The following is a 22,040-nucleotide window of genomic DNA, read 5'->3' as shown; positions in this document are numbered from 1 at the left end:
TATCACCCACAAAGCGATACACTACAAAACACTAGCCCAGAAAATCACACTATCAGGAGGGTGCCGTGTCTCCCAAAGTCATGGAGATCTATTACTGAAACCGGCCTGATTCCGTAAGAAAATAACTTTATGACCAAGCTTTCTCTGGTGCAGCGCCTAGTATTTGGAACGCTCTCCCCCCTAATATTAGAACAATTTCGTCAATCTCTGAATTTAAAATGAAGCCAAATCTCTCTACATGAGTAAATATCTCGCATAATCTCAGCAGACTCACCATTATCATTGATCCTCCATGATCATGCACATGCTACCTCTCATCGAACTTTAACGTCTTTGTGGTCTTGTACATATGTATATTAAGCTTTTATGTTTTTCTCAAAATCATTGTACAACTACTGATGACTTGGTAACATAACGGTTTATTGATATGCAAATGTAAAGCGCTCTGATACCCTACTCAGGGTCATATTAGCGCTACATAAAACACCAAATAAATAAATGTTAATGAGGCACTCCAGGCTATCAAATCCGACACGGATACGGCGAAATCCTTAGTCAATTTAAATAGAGATGGTTCTCTTCCTTTCGGGGAAGAGGCCAGTTTACAGCTCGGGCCCAACCTCAACAGCGTTTTCAACCTTATTACAAGCGAGGTTTCCGTCCTCAGTACTCCGCTCCGTCCTTTCAGCAGATGCCTGCATCAACTTGCCCCAGCTCGAAGACGCCCTGCTTCGGGAGGTAATTCTCATGACACAGGCAGGAGACAGTGACTCATCAGGCACCGCCACCCCATTCTCACTTCATTCGGCTCAATACTGCTCCAAATTCTTTCTGCAATGGAACTCTATTTCTGTAGTAGGGGATCTCTGTTATAGTCATAATCTAGTGAATAGTCCCGCCCATGTGCGCGGACCCCGGAGCAATCAAAAATTATCTCCTAAGCTGTCAAAATATGCAGACCTGCATAGACACTTAAGAGAGAATTTAAAGACAGATAATGCAGCCTATATCCAAAGGCTACACTGTCCAATACTTCAACTAGAAATTCCACCGAAAACCACAAACCGCACAGCCTGTCCAGGGTTTTCCACAGAGAAAACCTTGCCTTTAACAGCAAAACTCTCTGGAATGATGGAGAGGAAGGAGTGGACAGACAAGCCCCATAGGCTGCCATTATGTGGCTCAAAACAGGATACTGTGCCTTTAAGAGAACGTTCCAGAAGCCACACAGTATCCCAGAATGCAATGCAGGTCCCTTTCACCTTCAGTTCTTTTTTCCGGCTCCTGCTAGCAGGACCCTGGAGCAGTAGCTGCTCTTTTTTGAGTTTTTCTATACTATATTTGTGATAATTTTGTTTTTTTGTAGCTTCACTCGACGTCTTTGGCCTTTATCTACATTCTGCTGTGTTTTTTTTTTTTTTGGCAGAATTTCTGCAGTCTTCTTGCCTTAGACTATTTCTAGTCTGACAAGTGCTTTGTCTGCAGCTGAACTAAAGACCAAAGCTGAAGCAGGGTTTGTACTCTGTGCTTGCCTGTGTCTTTTGACACCTGTCTTCTCTGTACCTTCTTTTCTAGGAGGCTTCGGCTCCCAGGTTTCAAGCAGAGGAGTTTGAAGGCATCTTCAGCCTCTGGGTAAGGAGAGGGTAGGTCCTCCATGCTGTGATCTCTGGGGTTCTACCCAGTAAGGGCACGTCTGAACTATGACTCGGTTCCGGTCTGCGTCGGGGCCGTCATGGAGGGCCTCGACGTCATGGAGGGCCTCGACGTCATGGAGGGCCTCGACGTCATGGAGCAGGGATGCTCGACGTCATGGAGCAGGGATGCTCGACGTTGTGGGGCAGGGATGCTCGACGTCATGGGGCAGTGATGCTCCTTTTGGGGTGTTGGTCGCTTGGGCTCCGCTCTCTTCCGTTGGGTCCGGACATCAGTTAGGGATGGCTCGGCGTCTCTGTGTTTGACACCGTAGTGACATTTTGACGTCTGAGTGTTTGTCGTAGAGACAATCACTGTCTTAGTGATGGTGACGTCGTAGTGAGGTCGACGTCATGGGTTACAGCCGCAGAATTCTGCCGGCGCTTGACCCCTGGGTCTTGTTCCAGGCCTCGCTCCGTGGTGGTGTCCCTCTTCCTAGGAGGGGACCTTGTGTTCCCGGCACCGTCCACTCACGACGCAGAGCAGTTGATCAGCGTCGAGGAACCCTTCTGATGAGGAGTTTGTGGCTACTCACCACGTGTAAGCGAGGGACGTTGGTCCTTTTGCTTAGTTTTGAGTATTTGCATACCTACTCATCGGCTAGGTCGCCTCCTGCTCAACCACCACTGGTGAGACCACGGGGATGTTTCGGAATTCTCTCGGTTCCCTCTCCCGCCCACCACCCCAGGGGCCTTTGGCCCCTCAGTCTGCAACCCCCGTGCCTTGATGCCAGGGATGCGTCTTCCAGGAGTACGGGGAGTCTCTCTCCGACTCTTAACTGGTTGGCGGGCCTTAACTTTCGTCCACTACCACCTGACAGGAGGTTCTGGCCCCGACCGTGCTCCTGACTTGGTCGCAGGGGTGGCGGCATGTAGACATCATGCTGTGGCCCGCTGTTGCTGGGCCATTGTGGTAAGATCCCTCTGTGGGGGTGTTTTCTTCACTGATTTGTGGTTCCCCTGCCGAGAGACAGGAGGAAAGCCTTACAAGAGATGGTCTAATGGGCCTGATAGTTTCGGATCTAAGCATCGGTGTCGGAGCGGAGTTTTCTCTCCTGCCAACCCCCAGGTATTGTGGGTTTGTCCTACGTTGCCATACTTTTATTCGTCTGACGTCTCTGCAGCCTGCGGCTCAGCAGTGTGCTTCTGCTCTCCCGTTCTTTGGGCAACCCTTGGGCTGCCATGAGAGTAGTGAGTGGCTCGCATGAAGTCTGAATCGGAGACTTTTGGACGGCTGTAGGTTTGGGGCGTGGAGAACGGCTTGATGCCTTCTGCCCTTTCTAGCGGTGTTTTTCCTCCAGGATTTGCCTGTGGTCCCGGGCCGCCATTTATTGCTTTACAAGTATATTGTGCGCATACGCGGGAGAGCTTGTTGCTCCTCGGCGAACAAAGGCCGGCCGGGTCTAAGTCAGTCTTCGGTTCATCGGCCCTCCTCCGGCAATTCCTCAAGTCTGCTCGCGGTTTCAGCTGCGCGAGCTCCAAGCAGAGGCCAATATCCTGTTAAGGAAAAGGGCGATAGAGGACGTACCTCTGTCTCAAAGGGGAAGAGGTCTGTACTCCCGGTTCGTTCTAGTTCGCAAGAAGGACAAGAACGAGTTGGGGCCCATTCTGGATTTGCGACAAGCAAACAAGTGGATTCGCAGAGTGGCATTTCGCATGCTGTTGTTGCATCAGGTTTATACTCAGCTGCAACAGGGAGAGTGGCTCTGTGCCATAGATCTACAGGATGTGTACTTCCATGTGCTCATTGCACACAAACACAGGAAGTTCCTGCGGTTCCAAGTCGGCGCCCATCATTATCAGTACACAGTACTGCCAGTCGGGCTGAAGTCTGCGCCCAGGACATTCTCGAAGTGCATGGCAGTGGTAGCTGCACGCCTGAGGAAAAACTAGGTGTTTTCTCTGCCCGTACCTGGACGATTGGTTGATCAAGGCCTCCTTCTCGGAAGCTCAGGCACACTTCCAGAGGACGTGCGTTCTCTTGAACAAGCTGGGGTTGCACATCAACATGACCAAGTCTGTCCCGATTCCGGTCCAGTGCATGCAGTACTTGGGAGCCTCCACCGATACGCTGTCAGCAAGCGTGTCTCCTTCGGAGGAGAGACGATTATCACTCCTTAGGAGGGCTCAGGCTCTTGTGACCGCTCCATCTACAACAGTGAGGACGGTATCTTCTCTACTGGGGTCGATGGCCTCTTGTATCTTCCTCACGCCACACGCACGGCTGCTCATGAGACCTTTGCAGGAGTGCGTGGAGGATCAGTGAGATTAGAGGAAAGGGTCTTGGGGCGACAAGATACGACTGTCTCTGCGTGCTCTTCAGTCTCTGAAGTGGTAGTGTTCAGCGGAGAATCTTCTCGGAGGGGTTACCTTTCACAAGGACATTTCCACACAGACTATCGTTGCGGATGCGTCTCCCTGGGGGGCGCTTTCCGGAGACTTGCAGATTCAAGGAACGTGGTCCCTGTTGGAGTCCACGTATCAGATCATTTTCCGGGAACTCAGGACTGTTCACTTGGCGCTGAAGGCGTTTCTTCCGTCCTTCCAGACCAACTCTCTGCTTGTACAGACGGACAATATGACCACAATGTATTACCTCCACAAGCAGGGGGAGTTCAAGATCGCGCACTCTGTCGCAGGAGGCGCGGGCGATCTGGCGCTGGTTTCTAGCCAGAGGACTGACGATAACAGCTACCCATCTGCCGGGTGTGCAGAATGTTCAGACGTGCTGAGCAGACTGATTCAGGAAAACCACGAATGGGTCAGAAACGACGAAGTACTGGGAGAAGTCTTCGGCAAATGCCGAGACTTCACCTCCAGGTACTACCTGCGGGGAAGCTGGGGAACACGTTCTGGATTAACTGGTCGAACAGCTTTCTGTACGCTTTTCCACCCTTTCCCTTGATACCGGCGGTGTTCATCAAGCTGTCCCAGTCCAGGACGCGGATGATCCTGATTGCCCCGGACTGGCCCAGGCAGTGGTGGTTCACGGACCTGCTTCACCGGTCTCTCCGTCCTCACATACGGCGGCCTTGCAGGTTGTACCTTCTCACAAAGTTCAGGGGGCAGATGTTGCACCCCAACCTCTTGTCTTTGAGTTTGGCTGCATGGCTCCTGAGATAGTGCAATATGGCCATTTGCATCTACCAGAAGTTTGTATGGACATACTGAAGGAGGCTAGTCAACCTTCCACTAGGACTTCTTATGCTTACAAGTGGAAGAGGTTTTGCATCTGGTGCAAGTCCAAGGACCATGACCTGACGACGTGTAAGGAAGATGTCATCCTTCCGTATCTTCTACACCTGGCGCAGTCGGGCCTTAATGTCCAATCCATTACGGTTCATCTTGCTGCTCTGACGGCCTACAGGAAATGCCCTTCAGACTTCCTTCTTCCAGATCCCTGTGATCAAAGACTTTTTGGAAGGCTGGAAGCATTCCCTCCTGTCTGGCTTCCTTCGCCTTCATGGGAACTGAATGTGGTGCTGTCCAGATTCATGAAGGAGCCTTTGGAACCTATTCATAAGGCTTCGTTGCAGCACCTGTCCTGGAAGGCGGCGTTCCTCGTGGCCATCACATCGGTCCGCAGGGGGAGTGATATTCAGGCGCTGTGTTGCCAAGAACCGTATACTGTATTTCATGCTGCTAAGGTTGTTACGCATACTCAACCTAAATTTCTTCCAAAGGTTATTTCTGATTTTCATGTCAACCAGACAATAACTTTGCCTACGTTTGTTCAGAATCCTGCTTCCAGCGGAAAGATCCCTATATTCCCTGGATGTTAGGAGGGTGTTGGAATTTTATCTGGATAAAACCAGAGATATTCATGGTTCAGATCAATTGTCAATTATGGATCAGTCAGGACCGGTCTTGCTACCTCAAAACAGTCCATCTCTAGGTGGATTGTGTCCTGTATACAATTATGTTACCAAAAGGCTAATACGACCTTAGGAGGTAAACCTAAGGCTCATTCCACCAGGGGCAAAGCTGCCACGACTGCTTTGCTACTTAATGTTCCAATTGCAGAAATCTGCAAGGCCGCCACTTGGAAGTCGGTCCATACCTTTGCTAAGCATTACTGTCTGGACACTGATGCCAGGGCAGATGCTCAGGTTGGGCAGGCTTCGCTGCGAAATCGGTTCGCACAATAGCGGTGTTATTTCTCGGTTCTCCACCGCCGCTTTGGTGTGGGGATGGGCTTGCAATACTATTCACTAGATTATGACTATACACAGAGATCCCCTACTACAGAAGGAGTAGTTTCTGTCCTGTAACTCAAGTTCTGTAGTAGGGGTATCTCTGTTATAGTCATAAGCGCCCGCCCTCCTCCCCGGTGGAGAGAGATATTCATGTAAGAAATGCTACAGGTCTGGCGTGTTACGCCTTCAAAAAGAACTGAAGGTGAAAGGGACCTGCACTGCATTCTGGGATACTGTGAGGCTTCTGGAAAGTTCTCTTAAAGGCACAGTATCCTGTTTTGAGCCACATAATGGCAGCCTATGGGGCTTGTCTGTCCATTCCTTCCTCTCTATCATTCCAGAGAGTTTTGCTGTTAAAGGCAAGGTTTTCTCTGTGGAAAACCCTGGACAGGCTGTGCTGTTTGTGGTTTTTGGTGGAATTTCTAGTTGAAGTATTGGACAGTGTAGCCTGTGGATATAGGCTGCATTATCGGTCTTTAAATTCTCTCAAGTGTCTATGCAGGTCTGCATGTTTTGACAGCTTAAGAGATTATTTTTGATTGCTCCGGGGTCCGCGCACATGGGCGGGACTATTCACTAGATTATGACTATAACAGAGATACCCCTACTACAGAACTGGAGTTACAGGACAGAAACTACTCTTTTGTCCCGACAGATGGATGTTAGAAGTTTTCAATGGTCACACCCTAGATTTTCTTCAACAACCTCCAGATTATCCCCAGGAAAGACTGCTCACCACCATCTGGCGCTTCTCAAAAGGGAAATAAAACTCCTTCTCGACAAGCAGGCAATCGAGATAGCGCAGCACAGTCAGCGCAACTTGGGATTCTACTCCCGCTTTTTTTCTCATAAAGAAAGGAGCTGGGAAATGGAGGCAGGTCATTGACCTCAGGTTGTTGAACAACAAGGGCATCAAAAGCCAACCGTTTCGGATGTTGTCGCTCTAGGAGATTCTCCTTCTCTTGGATTCAGTGGTTTACATGACCTCTCCGGATCTTCTGGATACGTACTTTCACATTCCTCTTTATCTAAAGCACCGTCGTTATCTAAGGCTCCAAGTGGCAGGGTGCCACAACCAGTTCAAGGTGCTGTCCTTGGGGCTAAAGTCTGCGCCCAGAATATTCACCAAAAGCTTGGTGCCAGTAGCAGTCTTTCTCTTGCGTTCCGGGACCAGGTCTTTCCCTCCCTGGACGATTGGTTAATCAAGGCTCCAACATTTCAGGGTGCAAGAAAGTCCACGAACGCCTGTATTCGCCTTTTTTTCGCTCTCTGGGTCTCAATCCAACGAAGAGAAGTCTTCTCTCCTTCCTTCCAGGTGGTGTTTGAGAGCGAGATTAGACACCGACCTCTCAATGGCCTTTCCCACAAAAGAAAGGATTTCTTGACTTTTAAAGCTGACTCCGTCCCTTTCTTCAAAAAGTTTGTTTCTGTGAGTGTTTATAAATCAATGTTGGGGATGATGTCATCTTGCATTCCGCGGATTCCTCGTGGATGTTGCGGATAAGGCCTCTCTAGGAGCAGCTCGACGCCTAATGGGTACTAGCTCGAGGCTCCTTCGAGGACATCATTTGAGTCACGCCTCAGATGATCAGGGCGATGTCTTTGTGGAAAGTCAAAAGCAATATTACACAAGGCCTATCCTTCCTTTCACCAGAGCCTTTGATTGACAATGGATGCCTCCATGGAGGTATGGGATGCTCACCTCCAGGAGCTTCAGGTTCAGGTGAAGTGGTCTGATCAGGAATCTCTATGCCACATCAAAGCAGTGTTTCTAGGGCTACATTCCTTTCTTCCAAGGATAAAAGATTCTTCAATGCTTGTCCGCACGGGCAACACAACCACTATATATTACCTGCAGAAATAAGGAGGGACGAGATCGCCGGCTCTCAAGTCTGGCACAGCGGATTTGGAAATGGTTGATTCACCACAATCTCTCCTTACAGGTCCAACACGTTCCAGGGGTGCTCAACAAATATGCCAATTCGCTCATCAGAGATTCCAAGCAGTGTCACGAATGGGAATTGGACACTGTTCAACTCAAAATAATTTTTCAGTTTTGGGGATTGCCAGCCCTGGATTTGTTCACTACATTACTCAACAAAAAATGTGAGTTCTATGCCAGCAGACTCCTTCAACCAGGTTCCCTAGGGAACGCCTTCCATTTTTCCTGAGAAGGGACATTTGCCTACGCATTCCCTCCGTTCCCACTGATGCTCAAGGTCCTACAAAAAATGAAGCTATAACCTTGCCGCATCATTCTCATTGCCCATGCGTGGGCAAGACAATACTGGTTCACAGAGCTGTTTTGCCTATCAGAAGTCTCTCCAGCTTGTCTTCATCCTTCAGAAAGTCTACTTTCTATGGACCAAGGTCAGGTGATTCATCCGCAAATTCAATCACTTCACTTGTCGGCCTGGCTCCTCACCACACTGAGTTTGAGGACATAGATAATTCTGAGGAGTGCCGTTCCATTCTTAACAAGGACCGTGCTCACTCCACAGTCAAGTGTTACTCAGCCAAATGGAAAAAATCACTCTTGCCATCCGCTCCATCTCCGAAGGTTTGGCCAAATCTCCTGTCGCTAGCGAAAGCTGGCACCTCTCATTCCTCGGTAAAAGTCAATTTGGCCACAATTTCAAGGTATAGGAGACGTTCAAACCAGTCGTTCCTATAGTCCTGCAAGTTGGTGAAGGAATTCACGAAAGGCCTTTTCAGAGCCTCCCGCCGGTTCAGCCTGCTCCGGTGCTCTGGCAGTTAAACATTTGTTCTCATCTCATGAAAGCGCCATTCGAGCCAATTCACAAGTGTGACCTAAAATTTCGATCTTGGAAGGTGGCTTTTCTTTAGGCCATCACGTTGCTTAGACGTATTAGTGAAATTCAAGCCTTAACTGCAACAGAACCTTACCTTCAGTTCCAGCAGTGGTGCTACACGCTAATCTCTCATTCACGTTCCATCTGAATGAACCTGTGGTCCTGCCTTCATTCGTTCCTGCTCCGTCTACACAAGCAGAGAGCTCTTATTTCTTTGGACCTCAAACAAGGTTTAAAGTTTTGCCTTCAAAGGACTAAATCTTTCTGCAAATCTACTAATTGCTCATCGCCTTCTCTGCCCCTAGGAAGGGTCAGGCTTTGACCAGAGCTTCGATTGCTCGTTGGGTTTCTACTACTATAACCTTCGGCCATGAAAGTGCGGGTCGCCCACTTACTTTCAAAGTGACTGCCCATTCCACGATGAAGATGGCAACGTCCTCTACACAGTTTGCCAGTGTGTCCCTGGCCTACATCTGCAGGGCAGCGACATGGACAAGCGTCCATACATTCACAAGGCACTACTGCCTGGCTACTTCGCGAAAGATGGATGCTGCGGTTGGCCAAGCGGCTCTTCTGTTTGCTTAAGGTAGGCCTCAGTCCTGATGTTTATTAAGAATTCTTATTACCATTATTATGTTTACTACTATTATGGTTATCTCTGCCAAATCTTATTTATGTATATACATAGATATATGTGTATATCTGGAAGAAACCGGTTAGTATTAGATTCCTTACCTTACAATATCCCCAGGCGTCAGACTGGATCCGGAAACTTTTGCGTAGCAGTACCCTTGCAGTAGTCTGTGGGTCCGTCGTCTGCATCATTGGCGCCGGGATGACGTCGCCGGAGTACTTAGCCGCCGCCCTCGAACGCTGACGTCAGTTTTTTTTCCGCGCCAGCAAGCGCCGATCCGGAAAAAGTGGTACCCTTATTCATTTTTTGACTAAACTTTTTTGATCACTTTTCGAAGTTGAACGACTCCAATGGTGCCGGTAGGGATGCCCGGGTTCAAACCCTGCGTCAACTGCAGCCGACTGATGTTGGTTACCAACCCCCATCGCCGGTGTCTATATTGCCTGAGGCCCCACCACGATGACAAGTCGTGCCCTGACTGCCAGGCCTTGACGTCGAAGGCGAGGTGGGAGCAGTCCCGCAAGCGCTTCGAGCTCCGTTCGAGGTCCCAGTCCGGAAGGAGGTCGAGGGACTGGTCGCGGGGCCGAAGTCATCACCGGTCCGGGAGTCAACACCACTCCTCGGGCTCCCAGTCCTCATGTAAGAGGCACAAGAAGTCGAAGAGTTGACATCGCTCTTCTGACTCCCTCCGACGCTCGTGCCATGCGGCCGGGGGTTAGGGCGACACCACCCACGCGGTTCCGCCGGAGCCGTAGGCGTCGAGGCCTGCTCCATACCTGCCGGTCCCTGGGCAGAACGGAGGAGGGAGATTCCTTCATCACGGCCATAAGGTCGCTCACTCCTTCGTCAGGTTCCGCGGCACCTTCGGGCCAAGCGGCCCCGACTGGGAGCCCAAGCGGGCCAGGTGTTTCGGCACCGTCGGCGACTTCGGTCCAGACGCCGCAGGGCACCGCTGATTCTTGGTCGTCGCCGGTCGACCTTACTACCTCGCCGGCGCCAGCCCCCAGGGTGTCTCCCCCGGCACCGTCCCAGGACAACGTCTTCCCCGGTCCTCCCCTCGATCTGGCCCCGGAGCAACGCCGCTCTCGACGCCCGATGGGAGACTTTTACTTCTATGATCCCGCCCCATCATTTTACCCTGAGTATCAGGAGATGGGTGGCGAAGCGGATTGGGAGGGGTCTGAAGCCCCTCTGGCACGTGAGTGCCAGTCTTATGAGGACTGGGCAGGTGAGCTTGGGGATGCCAGTTGTCTGGACACTTCGCCGGACTCTGGTTTTGTCTCCCCTCCTACCGTGGCGACTGAGGAAGGGGCTGCCTATAGTGTGGTGTTGACGCGGGCGGCCAAGGCCTTGGCTCTTGAGCTCCCGGTCGCAAGGACTAACCTCCTCACTGAGGTCCTTAAACCGCAAGCAAGCTCTTCGGAGCCTCTGTTGCCGTTTAATGAGGCCTTGTCTGACGTTCTTCTGGGCACTTGGTCCAGGCCCGCTACAGGTCCCCCTGTAGATAGGAACGTGGCCAGACGCCACCGCCCGGCTCCGGGCAACCCTTGCTTCCTGTCCACCCACCCCACCCCCAAGAGCCTGGTCGTACTGGCCTCTAATTCCTAGACCGCATTCCCGTCGGCTCCCCCCGACCAGGAATCCAAGAGGTACGAACAGTATGGTAAGAAGATGTTCTCCTCATTAAGTTTGGGGTTGCGGTCAGTTAACACTGTGTGCCACTTGGGCTGTTATTCCCACTCTCTGTGGGACACGGTCGCGGAGGAGGCCCGGACTATACTCGCCCAAGCCCTTGCGGTGGGTCGAGATGCGGCACGGTGTTCCATCGATGTGGGCTGGATACACCGGACTCGTTAGGCAGAGCGATGGCAACGACTGTGGCGATTCGTCGCCACGCCTGGGTGAGGTCCACCAACTTTTTCTGCTGATGTACAAAACACCCTTATGGACATGCTGTTTAATGGCCATCGCCTCTTTGGCACAAGGCAGACAGTGCGCTTGAGCGCTGTAAGGACTCAAGGGCTACGGCCAAGTCCTTGGGCCTGTCGGCCCAGCTCCAGCAACCCGCTGCCTTTCGCTCCTTTCGTAGCCAAGGAAGGGGCGCCCCCACATGTTCTGCCAGCCACGGGCCGCAGACTAACATCCAACTCGGTGGTGGACGTGGTAACCGCTGTGGCTGTGCCCAGGGACAACTGCAAGGCCGGTCCACATACACCCCCGCAGCATCCGCCTCAAGGCCCTCCTAGTCAAGCTTTCAGGCGCACAGATGCCAGTGGGGGGCAGGGTTCGCCGTACCCTCCTTCACTGGCGCACCATCACTTCGGACAAGTGGGTGCAGCAAATCGTATGAAGGGGCTACTCATTCCCCTTCGAGGCGACCCCTCCAGCCATGCCACCGCAGTACCACCGCGTTTCGGGGGATCACATGAATCTTCTGCAAGAGGAAGTTACAGCCATCTTGGCTAAGGGGGCCATTGAGCATGTTCCTGGGCCAGAAGTTTGGTGTGGTTGTTTTTCCCACTGCTTTCTGGTTCCCAAGAAGGGCAAAGGGGGCCTACGCTCTATCTTGGACCAGCGGAACGTCAACGGCTTCCTCTGGAAGGAGAAGTTCAAGATGCTGACACTGGCTCAGGTCTTAGCTGCCCTGTACCCAGGAGACTGGCTTGTAGCATTGGACTTGCAGGACGCTTAGTTTACTGTACTCCCCTTCGGCCTTACCAGCGCCCCAGGGGTGTTCATGAAAGTGATGGCTGTGGTCGCAGCTCATCTGCGCTGATCAGGGGTTTGTCTTACCCTACCTCGACGACTGGTTGTTGAAGGCGGGCTCGCCTCAAACAGTCGTCAGCCACCTCCAGACTACGGCCAACCTCCTGCACCTGCTGGGGTTTTCAATCAATGTGCCAAAGTAGCACCTGTGTCCCTCTCAGAAGCTCCTCTTCATCGGAGCGATTCTAGACACGGCGCAGTTTCGGGTTATCCTCCCGAACAGCAGGTTTGGGATATTCAGGGTCGGATTCCGTTCTTTCAGCCGTTATCCCGAGTCTCGGTCAGGTTGACGCTGCGGCTTCTGGGGCTGATGGCCTTCTGGTGCATCACCCCAGGTGGCGGATGCGGGCTCTGCATTCGGACCTGAAGTTTCAGTGGGCCCAGCATCAGGGCAACTTGTCCGACCATGTCTTGGTCTAGGAAGGCACTGAAAGTCAGTTGCAGTGGTGGCTCACGGACCGCGATTGCGTCAGCGGCAGATCCCTCTCCCTACCCCAACCGGAGCACGTAGTTGTGATGGAAGCGTCCCTCCTGGGCTGGGGGGGGGGGGGGCACATGGGAGAGGCGGAGATCAGAGGCCTCTGGTCTCCGGCGGAGTCCCGGCTCCACATCAACCTTCTGGAGCCGCAGGAGATCCGGCTTGCACTGAAAGCATTCCTCCCCTCTGTCCGGGGGAGTGTAGTGCAGGTGTTCACGGACAACATCACCGTCATGTGGTACTGCAACAAAAAGGGCGAGGTGGGGTCGTGAACCCTATGCCAGGAAGCTCTGCGCCTCTGGCAGTGGCTGGAACATCAGGGTGTGACCCTGGTGGTTCAACACCTGGCAGGTCTATGAACGCCAGGGCGGACGAACTCGGTGCATGATGGATCACGAATGGCAACTGACGTGGCGCAAGGCCTCTTTCAGCAGTGGGGAGAGCCTGGTTAGATCTATTCACCACAGAAGAGAATGCGCAATGTCATCAGTTCTGCGCGTTGGAATTACCAAGGCGGCACTTGCTCGGAGACACTTTTCGGCGCGAGTGGACCTGCGGTCTGTTGTACGCCTTTCCGCCTATACCACTTCTGCCCAGAGTGCTGTAGAAGGTCAAGCGTGACCGGGCCCAAGTCATCCTTGTGGCTCCGGACTGAACACGAAGATACTGGTATCCCGAGCTACTCGGCATTTCTCTCAATTCCCCCGATTCGTCTGCCTCTTAAGGAGGTCCTTCTGTTGCAGCAGCAGGGACGGTCCTCCACCCGAACCTGTCCAGTCTCCACTTACATGCGTGGAGATTGAGCGGCGGCAGTTGAGGCCATTTGACTTGCCTCCTGAAGTCTGTAATGTGATTCTGGCAGCCAGGCGTCCCTCCACAAAATCGGTATACGCCTGCAAGTGAAAAAAATTTGTGGCATGGTGCACAGCAATGGCTGTGGATCCCCTTTCTGCCCCTCTTTCAGATGTTCTCCTCTTTCTTCTTTCTTTTGCCCAGCAGGGTTCTGCTCTGGGCACTCTAAAGGGTACCTCTCTACCATTTCTACCTTCTTAAGGCTCCCTGATCAGCCCTCTTTGTTCAAGTCCCCAGTTCTAAATAGGTTTTTGAAGGGCATCACTCATAGGTTTCCTCCTGTTCTTTTCATGATGCCTCAGTGGGACTTGAACCTTGTTCTGACCTATCTGATGTGCGCTCCTTTTTTGCCACTTCATAACTGTCCTCTTCGTCTCCTTACACTCAAGACTGCATTCCTGGTTGCCATCACCTCTGCCAGGAGAGTGAGTGAGCTCTAGGCTCTTTCCTCTAGACCTCCTTTCCTTTCTGTCAGTTGTGTTGCGGACGCGACCCTCTTTCCTGCCCAAGGTAGTCACAGCCTTCCACATCGGGCAGTTCATCACCTTGCCACCTTCTTTTTGACTCCGCATCCCTCGAAAGAGGAAGAGAGGCTCCACAGTCTGAACCAAAAACGTGCGCTCTCATTCTATCTGGATCGCACACGCCACTTCCGGGTGGATGACCAACTTTTTGTTGGGTATGTGGGCGCTAAGAAAGGTCAGGCGGTGCACAAACTAACATCTCTCGTTGGATCGTCTTGTGCATCAAGGCGTGCTATTCTTTGGTTTCCACTCGGGCCATGGCGGCTACTACTGCCCTGGGTCAGGGAGTCCCCTTGCAGGACATCTGTCAGGCAGCTACGTGGGCCTCGCTGCACACGTTCGCAAGACCCTACTGCCTGGACAGCAAAGTCCGGAGAGATGGCTTTTTTGGCTGCTCCGTTCTCCAGGACTTTCTGGTGTGATCATTGGTTCGCAGAACCACTACCGGGGTTGGTATTGCTGGGGTATCTATTCTAAGGTAAGGAATCGAATACTAACCTGTTTCCTTCAGATGCACAAGTTACTTACCTTCGGTAACGATGTATCTGTAAGAAACAGTAGTTAGTATTAGATTGCTTACCGCACCACCTATCCTCCCTGCTCTGCGAACCGATATCTTGGGTTAAGGTCTTCCCCTTTCAGGGCCCTAGTTTCATGGCACCAGTGTTGTATTTATCATGGCTCTGCGTTTCTGGCGCGGAATAGCTGTGTATTAGAACTGACGTCAGCGCGCGAGGGCGGCGTCTAAGTACTCCGGCGACGTCATCCCGACGACTGACGCGTAGCCGCAGACGCCTACCGATGCGCAGGGTACTGCTACGCAAAAGTTTCCGGATCCAGTCTGACGCCTGGGGATATTCTAAGGTAAGGAATCTAAAACGAACTACTGTTTTAGCTAGATCGTTACCGAAGGTAGGTAACTTGTGCTTTATAACCGCAGAAGTTAAATGGCTTGGTTCACTTCAGGTGGTGACATTATGTTGCATGGTGGGATGGTTCACCTGTTTTTTTCACCTCAGATTGTTCTGTATTGCTTGCTAGTCTGATTCAAACATGTGAATCTATGAAAGATACAATACTGGAGAAAAAAAGTTACTTACCTGTACACTGTTGTTCTTGAGTATTGATATCTTTTATAGATTCACATGTGGCCCTCCATCCTCCCCTTACAGGTGCACCCTTCCATACCTCTTTTTATGACTAACTACATATGTTCGAAATCTGATGTATGGTGGCTCTGCAGGGAATGGATACTCTGAGGCTGCAATGTGATTGGCTGGAGTTTGGATATTCTTTAATGAGGTTAACTGGTTACTAAATACTGTTGATTATCAAGGGAGATTGTCCTTTTAGCTTTATACTGCTATTTTACGGTTACCGTGGGACTCGCACCATGATGACTGGCAAGATTCAAGCATGTGAATCTATAAAAGATATCAATACCAGAGAACCACAGTGTACAGGTAAGTAATTTGTTTTTTCTCTTTTAAAAATTGCCCTTCGGGCACAGAGATTGGGATATGGGTTTACAAAGTGGTTTGTGGATGCTTCTTCTGCACTGAGTTACAGTCCTTGCAGGGGGCACTAAAACAATGTTAACATCCATGTTACAGGCCAAATCCAGATTTTAGCCTGCCTGATCCACCAAGCTCATAGGTCTTGAGTAGCAGGTTAATAACATTTAATTTTGGCGTTAAAGTCCTACTAATTCTGGACACATTGGGTTTGAGGTGGCCAAGTTCTGCTGTAAAAGTTTTGTAGACCATGTATAGGTACATAAACCATGTACTAATTCTGTGAATCTTTTTCCCATAGGTTAAAACTTATTTCATATTGTTTTAAATTATGGCTTTTGGAGTGAAGAGAAGATGTGCTGAATGATGGACCAGTACTGTACTTGCCAGTTTTAACAGCTTTATTTATGTTCATGTCTTGTAAATTTTTAAGTAATTAGTATTAGACCACAATGAAAAGTATCTTGATTGTATGTATACTTGTAATTGTAGGAATGTTATTTGTACAGACATTGAACAGAATATTTTAATGATTTACTTTGTCCTTTGAAGTTCCTCTGTTTTATGAAATATTTCAGGACAGACATTCTTGCCTTCAGATTATTTTGACAAATACATACTGTACATTTGAATTCAGTTTACCTTTTTAAAACATGCATGCTGCCTTATTCTCAGTTTTTGTTTGCTTGCAGACCATACAGATCTATCAGTTAGGTCTATTGAAATCAGGAGACTGCCTTGCATCTGCACAAACTATATGGATGTAACCAAATATCGGTCTCGTTAACTACAGCCTTCACTGTGCATTTTTATTAACTCGTTTGTACATTACCTTATGGGTGATGACAGCGTTAATTTTTATACATTTTAAAAAGAACTACGATTTTATTTGTAAATATTTTTTTCCAGAAGGGAATATAACTTTAGGGTATGAAATGCAAACAATGAAATTTGGAAATAGAAAATGGTGTTGAAGCATTCCTTTACTTTGTTGTCAACAAGATGACGCTCTGTATAGATTAATAGAATAATGAACTTTAAGTTTATGCATTGTTTAATATTTTGCTATATTTTAGCACATGTATAGCATTGAAATTGCAAGTATGTTACAGTTGTTTTACGTTTAGGCTCTTTATTATTTACAGAGGGCTACCTAATTAGCAGGAGGAATAACAAGCATTTGATGCTTATGTGGAATTCCAGTATTTTGCTCTGGATATTCGGAATAGTTTAGGGGAGAAATTTAAGAATGGAGCATTATTGTTCACTTAATAATTTGTTATAGCACACACAGATCTAATTATTTAGAAAGTGTATTCTTGACCCATCCATTCTTTCTCACTGTGAGCAGGCTACTCGTTTAGTCTGCATTGCTGTTTAACAGCTTATACATTCTGGATATTAACTTTTTATTTTAAGTCATAGTATCATACCAGTTGTTTGCTTTAGTTTGTGTGACTAATTGTAGTTGAATCTTCCTCATTAAAGTTGTTTTTGTATATCAATGTAAAAAATGAAATTCGTAACTGCTAAATTTAGTCTGTCTATATTCTTTATGTGCCTTGCCTGAAAATAAATTGTTTAAAGTTGAATGGAAGACCTGCATTCACAGTGTGTAAATAACGGAGAATGAATATTTTCTCAAGTTCAATTTGTAAACTAGCAACTGTTGGATTGCATCTGTTTGAGGTCTCCCAACAAACTCCTGAACTTTATCCTGTATAATGGTTATTAACATCCTAATAAATCTGACATTTTTAACATTTGTAAATATTGTTTTATTCCTATGTTTGCATTTCTAAGGTTGGCATATGTAATATAGTCACTGCATATTTAAAAATGTTTAGATATGATTGAATATGTTTTAGCAATTTCCTAAGATTCTAAATTAGTTGCTCTGATAGTATGAAAAGGTTCTGCTTGCTAAATTTTTGTAGCCATAACAGCAAATAAGGCGGTATTATACTCCGCCCCCACTACACCCTCTGCCTCCCTCCCCTAACCCTTTGGCAAACCCTTACCAATTTACCACAGCGGAGCCAGGTAATCTGGTGGGCTATAAACCACACACCTCACATACGTTACTTGAAGATTGTGTGTATTGGACAAAAATCAGACCTAGGGATATCTTTGTTTTAGTGAGTTATGAAACGTCTTTTCCCATGATTGGAAAACAATATAACCACACTACATATTTAAAGGGCTTTATTACAATAATTGACTACTCTACTACCTCACATGCTCTACATGTTCCAAACCAAGCCCATGCCTATTTCCAAAGAGGACATTGCCAGTCTCTTGGCCGCTTGTACGTCCTACATCTGCAAAAACAAGCACCCCAGACTGCCCTGCAGACCTGTACTCCACACCCTCTAGGTGGAGGGCTCACCACCTCCGCTGTTACCAGGCGTCTCAATTACGCGACATGAGTAAGTGGCTCAAGGGAGAAACCAACAAACCCTGGTGCTTCCTAGATCGGAACCTAGCAACCAGACAACTAGGTGAGGTCATATGGGTCCCCAAGACCATGAGAAGCAGTCTCCTATTATCCTCCCTGGTCACTAGAGCCACCTTAAAGGATTGGGACTCGATCAAGACTAAATAGGGGCTCACTTCCTTTTCCTCCCCGCTCATGCCCATCCTAGACAACAAAGACAGTCCCCTTGACTTGCAAAACGATTCTTTTAAGCCTGGAGGGAGAAGGCTTGCTTTAGTCTTCTGGACTTGTTTGAGGAAAAATATTCAAGGAACTCAGCAGTTTAAAAAAAATCACAGAATCCCAACGTTTACACTGTGGCAAGCAAACCTATTTTTCACCTGTTCCTAGCTGCTAGGAGACAATCCTATCCCTTTGGGGGAACCCACTACCCTCTCTTACGAACTCTGACTTCACAAGCTGTGGCAATTGCTAGACCATGAAAAGATTGCTTATTACTTAATGGACAAACACAGCTCTTTCATAAACTATGGAATCCAGTGCTTCCCTACTTGAAATCTAACCTTCGGGCCAGTCATGCCCACAGAAACTCTTTGCACTGGGGCTACTACGCCCAACACTAATCCAGCGCAGAATTCACACTTCCGTTTTTGATACATAAACCATGATTATTTGTGATACAATTGTTCTGCTGTGGGTCCAGGAGGGTTTTGAACACCTTTGTTGTCAGTTTACTTTTGAAGGTACTGTTATGTCTGTTATATGAAAAATTCTAAAACACTATTAAAGCAAACCTAAAGATAACTGGAAGTAAGCCAAAGAGACTGAGATGAGAGATAGAACTTGCCCCGGACAGTCGGAACGGTATGGTTTGATTTACACCGGTCCTATCATTCTCCTACACTTATTCTTACTTTCCCTTTTCCTCCACCTTTATAACTTTAATCCTACTATCAAAATATAGCCAGCACAGGAGGACCCTGCCGAAAATTTACCCTTTTTAGGTCGAGGACCGAAGGCTGCGCTTGCGCAGTCTCCAGGAGGAGATGTAATGATTTCTAGTATGGGGGCTTGAACCAGTCTCTCTCCTCCATTGGCTGGCTTCCTAAACGGAGGCCAGTCATTGGAGGAGAGGGGCGTCACTCCGTTCAAGCCCCGTCTCTTTTGGATTCTGGGACGTGTTTTTTTGCGTTCCTTCGACCTGTGACGTCATCTGTTACTCAAAACGCATGAAAAACGCCCCGATTCCGAAATTTTTTGAGCTTTGCTGCCGCCATTTTGCTGCTCGTTTAGATGAGGTCTCCCGATGTCCTCGTTCCCGCCCCCTCCCGCTGTTCGTGTCTTTGTTCCCGCCCCCCTCCCGCTGTTCGGGTCTTTGTTCCCGTCCCCCTCCCGCTGTCAGTGTCCTCATTCCCGTTGTATCCCACCCCCCTCCCGCTGTCTGTGTCTCTGTTCCCACCCCGCTCCTGCTGTCCGTGTCCTCGTTCCCGTTGTGTCCTTCCGGAGGTTTTAGGTCACTGAGGCCCCAGGCTCCGGACATTAGAATGCCTGCCTCATCCCTCCGAGTGGCCGTGGTTTTGGTTTGCTCCAGTAACCAGAATCTGAGCATGGAGGCTCACAACATCCTAAGGTAAAGGAGAAAGTCAAAACCACCCTTTAGAGCATAACACTGACTCAGCAGTCTTTTCTGTCTGGGGCGGGTCTTGTGCCAGTCTCGGGCCATTCTAAACCACCTTCGCCCCCGCGCGACAAGTTGTGCTCTCCGCCGCTGGGGTTCGGTGAGCGGCTGAGAGCGCTAGAAGAGGCGTTGCGACCGAGCGAGGAGCAGCCTGCAGAGAAAGCAGCCAGCGAGTACTGCCAGCGCTTCTGTCAGGTGAAGTACATAGTGTCTTAGTCTTTTGTGTCTGTGACCCGGGAGGTGGGAACGGACTGGCACTGGCCTCAGCGCTCGGTCAGTGGCGTCGCTGTCCAGAGCGCCGATTCGCGTAGCTTTTGTGCGCGCCCCTGGGAACCTGTCATGGGAATGGAGAGGGTATGGGTCTAGGCCTTCACCGGTTGGTCTTTAGGCCTTCTGTGTGTTGTTGCACACTGTTATGAATGGCTGCCTTCTGCAGAGGTTGCCTCGGCGTGACTCCTTGCGCAGCGCCCCAACCAGGCTTGACGGCTTAGGTGTTGCACCTTGGTAAAGGATCCTTTAACTGTGTTTGCTCGTCGTTTGCCATCATAGAGCCAATGGCAGCGGACCATTTCTTCTCTGTACGTAATCATCGTACCTGTAATGTCCTTGTAATTTGCTGGAGTACTGTCGTGATCACAACTGTTTAATGGGTGCTGACATTTTTGAGCCTATGCCAACAATGTTAATAGTGAAACTGCACCCGCTAGAGTGCATTGTGATATTGCTTAAAATATACAATGACTGGCGATATTACAAATTCTGTGGGTCTCTTTGCGGCAGTGTATTAGTTAGTTAGTAAACAGTGTGCCACAGTGATGAATGGGAAATTCGTTTTCATCTTCAAAGTTAACGTTGAGTTTATTCTTTTTTCTAAATAAATGAAGATGAGCGATTCCAACGGGATGCTCCGGCCATGTCGGGATTGATTTAAAACTGGCAACACTGCTCCAATTTTATATACTACATCCTGAACTTCCTATGTATAAATAGGCATTTCTCTTAGTCTTGTTCTGCCTCTTGTTACAACATTCACACAGTACAAAGTAGCAACCATTCTTTCAAAACTCCCTTTGTGCTTATAAATGTAACTTCCGGTTCTCACACACTTGGCTGACATTGTCGTAAATCTATCACCACATTTACCATACAACATTTAGGTCTAAGGAGACCATGCAGCTGTTTGCAAGGCCTGTTGCTCATAATATATGTAGAGTAGTGTAGGAAGGCGGCTTTCTATATACTATGCCAAACTGAGGTATAGTGTGCAGAGTCCAGTAGATCCTTAAAGGCTTTACTGAGACTAAAGTAGATAATACTAATGTTCTCTTTTTTGTGGTAGTGTGGATGAGCAGTTGGGTTCATCAGAGGGCAGTGCGAAGCGTGTGTTGAACACACAGTGGCAATAAATGAGGCGCACACACACAATGAATAAATCCGAGAACAATTTATAAAAATACTTGGTTGTATTTATTTTGTAGAACCACAGAACTTTGTATCGGGTAAATACGTTGAGCAATAAAAATACTTTTCAAAATCAAAAGTAGACACCTTGTGCAATTTTCAGTCTTTGCAATGTTTACCTATGGAAGGAAGAAAACATTCAGCATACAGACAGGTAATATCAACGTACGAAACTAGTCTCCAGGAGTTAAGATCCGTATTGGGCAAGGTTCAGTTCATCACTAGCAGGTTACCACCAGCGGCACAAGGGTGGAAGGGTGCTAATACGATGTTGGGTGCCCAATTCAATGAAGGTAACAGCAGCTTGGGGGGGCGGGGTGGGGGGGGCACCTGTCTGCATAGCGGGAGCAGTGATACAATGTACCAGAGGAGGACCAGCGAGATGTGATGGGCAGAATGTCTGCGAGGAGCATCGAAAAGCGTGGGCCATGGCTAGAATGTCTGTAAGTGCAACGGAGCAACGACACAGCGAAATCTGATGGAGTATTGTGCTATTTTACCTCACATGTTGCGTTGCAACTCGCCCTTTTGCACGAAAAAGCGGATTTGGAATGTAGATTTTTACAGCAAGGCACCAAATGCCACAGTTTTGAGTTTCACCTGTTTAGGGTGCCAGATGACTCCATATTGTTGAGAGCATAGTGGTCCAGTTATAGGTCATACTTGCCAACAAACCTGATTCATGCGGGCAAATCTCTATTTTTAAAGCCAAAGGTCGCTTTATTCTAGTTTTCTATTGCTTGAAATTACCCACATTTCAGTGTACAGCAATGGAACCATTAATTCCCCCCGATTTATTTTTTTTAAAACCTCCCTCCTCACTTCCAAATGTTGGCATGTGTGTTTTCCATTTACAAATAATTTTCAGGCTTATTGGCCCAATTGGATCACTTGAAACAACCCAAGACTACAGCTCCCAATTGGATCGCTTGAAACAAACCAAGACTATAGCTCCCAGAATGTTAAAAGAATACCCAGGACAGGAAAATTGAGTCC

General features: G+C 48.7%; 1 protein-coding gene across 1 annotated transcript in view; it reads left to right on the top strand.

The window, feature by feature from the left end:
- Positions 1-17,239, top strand: part of GNAI1 (G protein subunit alpha i1) — a 372,390-nt gene extending 355,151 nt beyond the window's left edge. Inside the window, exon 9 of the mRNA XM_086919838.1 lies at positions 15,770-17,239. The gene's annotated coding sequence lies outside the window, so the exon portion shown is untranslated. The remainder of the gene's footprint in view (positions 1-15,769) is intronic.
- The last annotated feature ends 4,801 nt before the right edge of the window (positions 17,240-22,040 follow it).

This window comes from Lissotriton vulgaris, chromosome 1_1, assembly GCF_964263255.1.
Source record: "Lissotriton vulgaris chromosome 1_1, aLisVul1.2, whole genome shotgun sequence".
NCBI lineage: Eukaryota > Metazoa > Chordata > Amphibia > Caudata > Salamandridae > Lissotriton > Lissotriton vulgaris.
The sequence above is the reverse complement of the archived record's forward strand: the minus strand, read 5'-3'. Positions and strand labels throughout refer to the sequence as shown.